The 8692-nt window shown below is 46.0% G+C and overlaps 1 protein-coding gene across 1 annotated transcript in view; it reads right to left on the bottom strand.

Moving 5' to 3' along the window:
• The window catches only part of FKBP9 (FKBP prolyl isomerase 9), a 41863-nt gene extending 33640 nt beyond the window's left edge, over window positions 1–8223 (bottom strand). Inside the window, exon 1 of the mRNA XM_077775463.1 lies at window positions 8139–8223. The gene's annotated coding sequence lies outside the window, so the exon portion shown is untranslated. The remainder of the gene's footprint in view (window positions 1–8138) is intronic.
• Window positions 8224–8692: the final 469 nt, after the last annotated feature.

Below are 8692 nucleotides of genomic sequence, written 5' to 3' on the forward strand. Positions count from 1 at the left end.
GGGCTCGAACCCAAGAACCACAAGATCATGACCTAAGCAAAAGTCGGACGCCCAACCGACTAAGCCACCCAGGCGCCCAGAGCATTCAACTCTTGATCTTGTGGTCGTGAGTTTGAGCCCTATGTTGGGTGTAGAAATTATTTAAATAAATATTTTTAAAATTGGGGCACCTGGGTGGCTTAGTCAGTTAAGCGTCCGACTTTCCCTTAGGTCATGATCTCGCGGTTCGTGGGTTNAAATAAATATTAAAAATAAATAAATAAAAGAACATATGTCAAAGTGAATGCACTCCCTCCCTAGACTCCCCAAAGCTCATTTCTTCCCCAAGCCCCTACATTCTTCTTTGTGAAAAAAACAAAAACAAACAAAAAAACAACTTAGGAAATGGAGAGACCATTGCTGTCAAGAGCTGGCAACAAAATTTTGGAAGACAGAAAGGGAACAGGTGTAAGGATTTGACCTTGCAGGGAAGAGTAGAATCTAGGTGAAACAAAGGGGGATCTGGCCAAGCCTGTGCGTCCCAGAGTTTGCAGAGGTGAAGAGTGGAAGGTGGCAGGGCAGAAGGAAGCCGAGAACTGGAAAGTCAGCGTCTAAAACAGCTCCACCCTCCCCTGGGCCCCTGCCCCACTCCTAGCAGCTTTGCAACTACAATTTTAAGCTTTATGGAATTATTTAACTGGTTTTAAAAATTCTGTGTATATGCAAAAATAATATATGATACTACTTTTTTTCTAAAGTTTATTTATTTTGAGAGAGACAGAGACAGCACTAGTGGGAGAGGGCAGAGAGAGAGAGGGAGACCGAGAATCCCAAACAGACTCTACACGGCCAGCTTGGAGTCTGATGTGGGGTATACATGATCTCGAAACCATGAGATCATGACCTGAGCTAAAACCAAGAGTCGGACACTTAACCACTGAGCCACCCAGTCACCCCTGTATGATACGACTTTTAAAAATTTGGGGTGCCTGTGGGTGCCTGGGTGCCTCAGTCGGTTAAGCATCCACTTCAGCTCAGGTCATGATCTCACAGTTCGTGGTTTGAGTCCTGTATCGGGATCTACACTGCTTAGTGTATGGAACCTGCTTAGGATTCTCTCTTTCTCTCTGCTCCTCCCCTGACCCTCTCCCCAACTTCCCCCAACCCTGCTGGTGCGCTCTCTGAAAATAAATAAACTTTTAAATAAAAAAATACAAAGTAGGAGCACCTGGGTGGCTCAGTTGGTTAAGTGTCTGACTTCAGCTCAGATCATGATCTCACAGCTCATGGGTTCGAGCCCCACATCGGGCTCTGTGCTGACAGCTCAGAGCCTGGAGCCTGCTTCAGATTCTGTGTCTCCCTCTCTCTCTGACCCTCCCCTGCTCACACTCTGTCTCTCTCTCAAAAATAAACATTAAAAAAATTTTTTTAAGTAAAATAAATACAAACTAAATTAATTTTAAAAGTATTGACAGAAATTTATATACACTTATTCTACTTGTTACTGAGTTTATTTTCATCTCAGATGCAGAAACAAAGGAAAAATGGCCATTACAAAAGGGAGAGAAAACTGGCCTCAGGTTAGAACTCAAGTCCTGATCAGCTGTGACAGGACCAGTCAGCTTGCTGGCTTATATGCCAATTTTAGTGCAGTCTAGACAAATAAAAGCTGAATACGTTACTTTCCCTCCCATCTTTACTGATGTATAATTCCCAAATAAAAACTGCATAAATTTAAAGTATACGATCAGATGTTTTGATGTACATATACAGCATGAAATAATCGCCACAACCAAGCTAATTAATATATCCACCACCTCACACAATTACCATTTTCTTTCTTTCTTTTTTGTGGTGAAAACACTTGAAATTTACCCTGTCGGTAAATTTCAAGTATAAATAAAGTATACTTAAATTTCAGTATACAATACAGTATTCTTAACTATATTCACAATGCTATATACTAGACTGAATTCATTTCTTTGAACATTAAAGACACTGCCATATTTTGAGAGTTCGTAACTGGAGGGAAGCAAGATAATAAAGAACCAGCCCACTGGGCATGGGAACCATGTTTTAGGTGCCTCAAAGTTGGTCAAGTCTCAGGCCAACACAGATGGCTCACATGGGACCTGCCTAACAGGAGAGCTGTGGTCCTGCCAGAGCCGTATGCAAATAGGACTGAAAATTGCATGAAATACACAAAAGCAGACACTCACCTCCTAGCTGTTAGCCTAGCTCTGGGATGAGCCAGGTAAGACCTTCCCCTGGCTGAGTTCCACCAAGGAGCCTGGGCCCAAGTGCAGACTTGAAAGTGGGGGAAGCCAAGTCTGACTTTTCTGTCTCCCATCTCTCTCCCCACACCATGTGCTTCCCAGCCTCTTTGCCCAAGATTATTTCTCCCAAACAACCACCTGTACCAGCGCTAATGAGCTGTGGCAGCAGGAAAAGGCAAGCCCTTAATGAAGTGGCAAACCAGTTCCACTACCAGATGGAAAAGTGAAGAGCCCCGCAATGGAGGAAGAGAGAGATGGTGAGGACAAGAGAGTAAGAGTGGAGAAGTGGGAAATGAGAAAGGACACATTCATTCTCACCTCCACAGAGGATCAGAGCCTGAAATGTGAGCAGTTGGCCTGGATGACTTTGGCACGTTAAAATATCATTAAGAGAAAAACTATGCCAAGTGAAATCATTACACTGCTATTGGGGAGTTTTGTTTTTCAGCAACTGCTGAAGTTAAATATTAGACCCCTATAAATCTTATTCTACACAAGTTCTTAGCCAGTAAAACACAGCCAAACTAAATGATCAATATGAATGCACAGCTGCTCAGGATGACTCACAAATGAAAATTAAAAGCAATGTGTCACGTCTTTGCAGCTAAGTAAGCCTGCTAATGACCCCAGGAGATCCTAAGAATTGCCTGGAGGGTAGGCGCTTTTCCTAGAGTCAAGAGGGACATACCGGGCTATCACTGCAGCAGCAGTTCCCTTTCATCATGTGGCTTTTCCACAGGAAGAGCTGCTATGCAAATTCACATTTTAGGGGCACCTGGGTGGCTCAGTCTGTTAAACGTCCCAGTCTTGGTTTTGGCTCAGGTCATGATCTCACACTGACTGCAGGGAGTCTGCTTGGGATTCTCTCTCTCCTTTTCTCTCTCAAAATAAATAAACTTTTTATTTTAATTCAAACTTTAAAATTTCCCTGCTTGGGGCACCTGGGTGGCTCAGTCGGTTAAACATACAGCTCTTTTTTTAAATTTGTTTATTTATTTACTTGAGAGAGAAAGAGAGAGAGCACGTGCCCAGAGTGGGGCAGGAGGGAGAAAGAATTGCAAGCAGGCTCCACACTCAGCATGGAGCCCCTTGTATGGCTCAATTGCACAACCCTGGGATCACAACCTGAGCCTAAATCAGGAGTGAGATGCCCAACTGACTGAGCCACCCAGGTCCCCCAAGAGACCAGACTATTGATTTTGACTCAGATCATTATCCCAGGGCCATGAGATCGAGCCCCATATTGGGCTCCACACTGAGAATCGAGCCTGCTTGGGATTCTCTCTTTTCTCTTGTCTCTCTCTCTCTCCCTCTCTCTGCCCCTCTCCCCAACTAAAGCATGAGAGCGCACTTTCTCTCTCTCTCTCTTTCTGTCTGCCTCTGTCTCTCTGGGAGAAAAAAAACTCCCTGCCTAAGTGAGCCTTGTCATGACCTGACTAGTCTCCCTGTTACTACTTAACTCCTCCAGTTCACCTTGACACCATCTGGTGTGCTGCCCAGCTCACTGGCTCCTCTCAGAACCAATCCTGCAGATAAGGTGAGCCTTAACATCCCTTCACTCAATACCCACCAGGTGTCAACAGTCGGTACTCAATAAATATTTGCTGAGTGAATAAAATAAATGAATATATAAAATTAATCTGACATCTGTTAATAAGTCTTTGGCTTTTTTTTTTAGAGGAGTGTGGTCCTCAGACCAGCAGCAAAAGCATCACCTGTGCACTTCGAAAGGCAAATACATTCTCAGGCCCCACCCAGACCCAATGGTCCGGGAACTGTGCAGAACAATCTCTCTAAGTCACTGTGATGCGTGTACAGTTTGAACACCACTGCGTTACAGCAGCCCACCCAACAGGACATGTGGTAGACACACAATAATATTTGCTGAATATTGGGCCCTTGAGGGTCTGCAGACAAGCCTGGAGGCTGTGAGTGAACTGACCAGATGCTAGCTTTGCCTGCTACAGATAACAAGAACATGTTAAATTTCAGTCTCCAGAAAGAAATCAGTACAAAGAGACCATCGCCCTCACCTTTAATGCTAGGAATGCTATGGAACTTCTAAAAATGCTGAATCAGGAGTGGCTAACAAGGAGTTCCCAAGAGCTGGCGAGTGAGAGCGCAGGAGCCCCCTAAAAAGTGTAGCTGGGAAGCTGCTGTCTACTTCAATCTGGAGCCGCAGCTTCAGGAGCATATTAACCGGCCCACGGAGGCTCCAAATAAAACGAAACCATGTTCAAGCCAGTGGCCAAGGGCTCCTGATAACTGCGAATGCCAATAAGTTGAAAAGATACTAACTGCTCCCAAGTACCAGGCAGAGATGCAGGAAGAAAGCTCTGTGGAAAGAGAGGCCCTTTGTGGCTTATGACTCTGGTCAGGGTGACAGCCATTTTCTTCTGAGCAAAACCTCCAAATCAGTAGTGAGAACCCAAAACACCTTAGATTTCTCCTGCCCCAAACTCGGTGGGCAGGAATAGCAAAGTTGTGCCTTAATACTTCATAAATTCTCAAAGGAACGGACGCCCTGGAAAAAAACTCACAATAATGAAACACCTACTATGCGTCCTGCCCTTTCCACTCCACTGTCCACAAGGCAGCCACAGAAAAGTCTGACCTCTCAGCCTCCTGATGAAAACTCTTAAGTGGCTTTCCATTGTCTTAGACAAAGTCCAAATTCTATAGCCAAGCAGTAAAGATCTCTCAAAGCTGAGTGCAGCCTTTTTCCCCAGACTCCTCTGGCCTCTTCTTTTCCCTGTTGGTCATTACCCCCTGCCATTCCAAGCTCAGGCCGTTGTGAACAGCTTTCATGTCCCCTTATACAAAACCCCCGCTGCCAGGCCTCTGCATAGCCTCTTTCCCCCACCAGCCACACCCTCTCTTTCCTCCACAGCCCTCACCCCTCAGCTCAGCCCTGGTCAATTGTAATCATCCTCAGGTCCTATCCTTGCAATCCTGAAACTCCATCGCAACCACTCTCTCTCTCTGTCCTTCACACAACATACAGTTATACTTTCTGCATGTTTCCACAGCTCCGTGCCTTCCTTCCTATGCATATATATATATGCATAGACTATGGATCATAGACTATATACTGCCATAGACACTACATTGCCTGGGTTCAAATCCTCACTCTACCACTCAGTAGCCAGATCCCTTGAGCAAATTACTTGAACTTTCTGAGCCTCTGTTTCTTCGTTTGTTGTTGAGGTACCTACTTCATTGTCTTGTGAAGTTAAATGAATTCATTTGAGATGAAATGAATTCATATATCAAAAGGTATGTGGTAAGAACTGTGTGAACTCTACACAAGGGACAAAAGTGTATGCTGTTATCCTTTCTGTTGTGATGGCCTGGACTATAAGCTGTAGGGACAGGGAAGGACACCCTCCTCAGGGGCAGACACTGCACACATATTTGCTGAATGGATGGTAGAGCCTCTTTCCAATGTCTTCCATTGTCCCACACTGCCTCGCAGTGGCTGCCACACCTAGAGGGTAGAAAATATTAGACAGCTTGTCCTAGTAGGGATTATTAATTATCAACACAAGCCCTTCTTTCTTTTTTAAAAATTTTCTTTATTGGTCACTGTCAGCGCAAAGCCCAATGCAAGGCTCAATCTCAGGAACCATGAGATCATGACCTGAGCCAAAATCAGGAGTCAGATGCTTAACCACACTTAACCGACTAAGCCACCCAGGCGCCCCTTCCTTATTGTCTAACTACAGACACAAATAAAAGAAGATATACAAATGACCAATAAACCCATGAAAAGATGCTCAGCATCATTAGCCATTAGGGAAATGTGAACCAAAAGACGCCATTACTTACCACTTCATACCCACTAGGATAGCTAGAATGAAAATGATAGACAGTTACAGTTGTTGGACAACTAGGGACCACTAATCCATTGCCAGAAGGAGTATAAAACAGTGTAACCACATTGGAAAACAGTATGGCGGTTCATCGAAAAGCTAAACACAGTTACTACAGGACCCAGCAATTCCACTCCTAGGTATATATCCAAAAGAAAGAAAACCATACATCCACACAAAACCCTGTTCACAAATGTTCAGTAGCCAAAAAGTGTAAGCAGTACAAATGACCCATAACTAATGGATGGACGGGGCGCCTAGATGGCTCAGTTGATTAAGTGGCCGACTTCAGCTCAGGTCATGATCTCATGGTTGGTGAGTTTGAGCCCCTCATCGGGCTGTCTGCTATGAGCACAGAGCCTGCTTTGGATCCTCTGTCCTCCTCTCTTGGCCCTTCCCCTGCTCATTCTGCCTCTCTCGCTCTCTCTCAAAATAAATAAACTTAAAAAAGAAAAGCCCTAATGGATAGATAAACAAAATGTGGAACTGCCACGCAGTGGAATATTATGCAGCCATAAAAAAGAAATGGAGTATGAGTACATGCTACAACATGGATGAACCCTGAAGATATTATGCTAAGTGAAAGAAGCCAGAAATAAATCGCCACAAATTATATGATTCCACATAGATACAGAAAGTAGATTACTGGTTACCCTCGGCTGTAGGGGAGGGGAGTGACTGTTAATGGGTCCAGTATTTCTTTTCTGGACTGATGAAAATGTTGTAGAATTAGATAGCTGTGATGGTTGCACAACTCTGTGAATACACTAAAAACCACCAAATTGTATGCTTTAAATGGGTGGATTGTATGGTATGTGAATTATAGCTCCATAAAGCTGTTAAAAATAAAAAGCAACTGAAACAATAGTAAAAATGACCATTTCTAAGCACTGGCTATGTGCTACTTAGCATGCTAAACAGCTTTGTATATTCACTCATTGTCTGGAATTTCAAAAAAAGTCAACAGAGGCTAAGAGTATTTTTTAAAAGATAACTTCTGGGATGAGCCTAGCACAGCCAAGGCCACACAGCAAATGCTCAACAAATAGTTCTCTTTGTCTAGTCTGGTGATTCACCCAGAGAAGTGCATGCACAGACCTGGGTTTGTAACAATGTCTTGGGGAAGAGAGCGGAGTGTACCTGGAGGAAGAGACCTCTGAACCCTAAAGCTCAACTGGAGAGAAATTGAGGACGGGTACTGTGATCCTGGAGCAGAGTTGAAGGAAGGAATCGTGGGCATGGTCCAGGGCCACAGCGCAAAGCTGAGCGACCTGCTCTGGACTACCCCACGCCCGTGACCAAAAAAGAACAACAGTGGTAGCTTTATGCACAGACCCTGACCTTGGACTGTCTGGGTTTTCAATCGGATTCCACTTAAACAAGTTTCTTAGCCTCAGTGGCCTCAAGTAACCTCACTGGCAAAATAATGGTAGCTACCTAAGAGAACTGTTTTAAAATTAAACGAGTTCATTATACGGAAAGTACTCAGCACTACCCTGGCACACACTGTAATAGCTCCATATATGTAACGGCCGCTATCATCAGCTCATCATCACCATCATCATCAATGGCGAGGGACGTCGTCTGACTCAAGGGGCCTGCGGAAAGGCCAGTAAAGGGAGGTGGCAAGCAGACATCAACATTTATTCTTGGGGGAAGGGGGGGTCTACTTGCAGAGTGGCCATTTTACACTGATTTCGCGCTGTGTGAACGCGCTGGGAGGACAGGGAGGGCGGGAATTGTTCCAACCCCTCTGTGCCGGGACCTATCCAAGACTCCGGTCCCCGGCGGGCGGACGAGGCAAGCTTAAGAGCCAGTAGACTTAGCCCGCGGAGGGCAGATTTAGGATCGCGGAGCTTTTCGGTAGGAGGAGGGAGAGGGAGGAGCCCGCGGCTTACTGGGCGGAACTGGGGGAGGTCCGTCCGGAGGGCTAGGCCTGTCCGGAGAGAGGGAAACGGGAAAGTGGGCGCTGCAGCCTCGGAGGCCCGGCAGGGCGTCCAGGGCGCGGTACCTGGAGTCGAACTTCTGGCCGTCGGGGAATGTCCCCACGTAGTGGTAGCGCACGAAGTCGCCGCTGCGCACGGTGCGCGGGCACTCGTCCGGCACGAAGCGCCGCTCNGCCCTGCCCGGCCCCGCCCCACCTTGCCCTGCCCTGCGAGCTGGCCCGCCCAGGGAAGAGGGCTGGCAACTTCAGAGGGAACCGGTCCCCGAGGGAGAAACCGTGAACTCCTCCGGACGGGGCTCTGGCCCAAAGTTGGAATAGAAAAGCTTTTACTGCCCTGGCGGACTCGCCCGTCTCCGCCTCTCCCTGGAGACTTCCCAGATTTAGCGCCACCAGAGGCTCCTACGTGGCCGCGGATCCAATTACCTCTGGCTGCTTTGAGAAGGGAGGGAAACTTAGATTATTATGTTTTGTTTTTCACTTAGTCACAAGAGTGGACTCTATACGAAAAAGACTGAAACCATTCTTCAGGATTGTCTTTTAATACTTAAGGAGAAAGGGAGAGGCATGTATTGTGAGACTCCCCTGACAGCTGTCACGAGAAGTTTCACGTTACTGTGAGT

Source organism: Crocuta crocuta, unplaced genomic scaffold (genome assembly GCF_008692635.1).
Source record: "Crocuta crocuta isolate KB4526 unplaced genomic scaffold, BGI_CrCroc_1.0 scaffold197, whole genome shotgun sequence".
Lineage (NCBI taxonomy): Eukaryota > Metazoa > Chordata > Mammalia > Carnivora > Hyaenidae > Crocuta > Crocuta crocuta.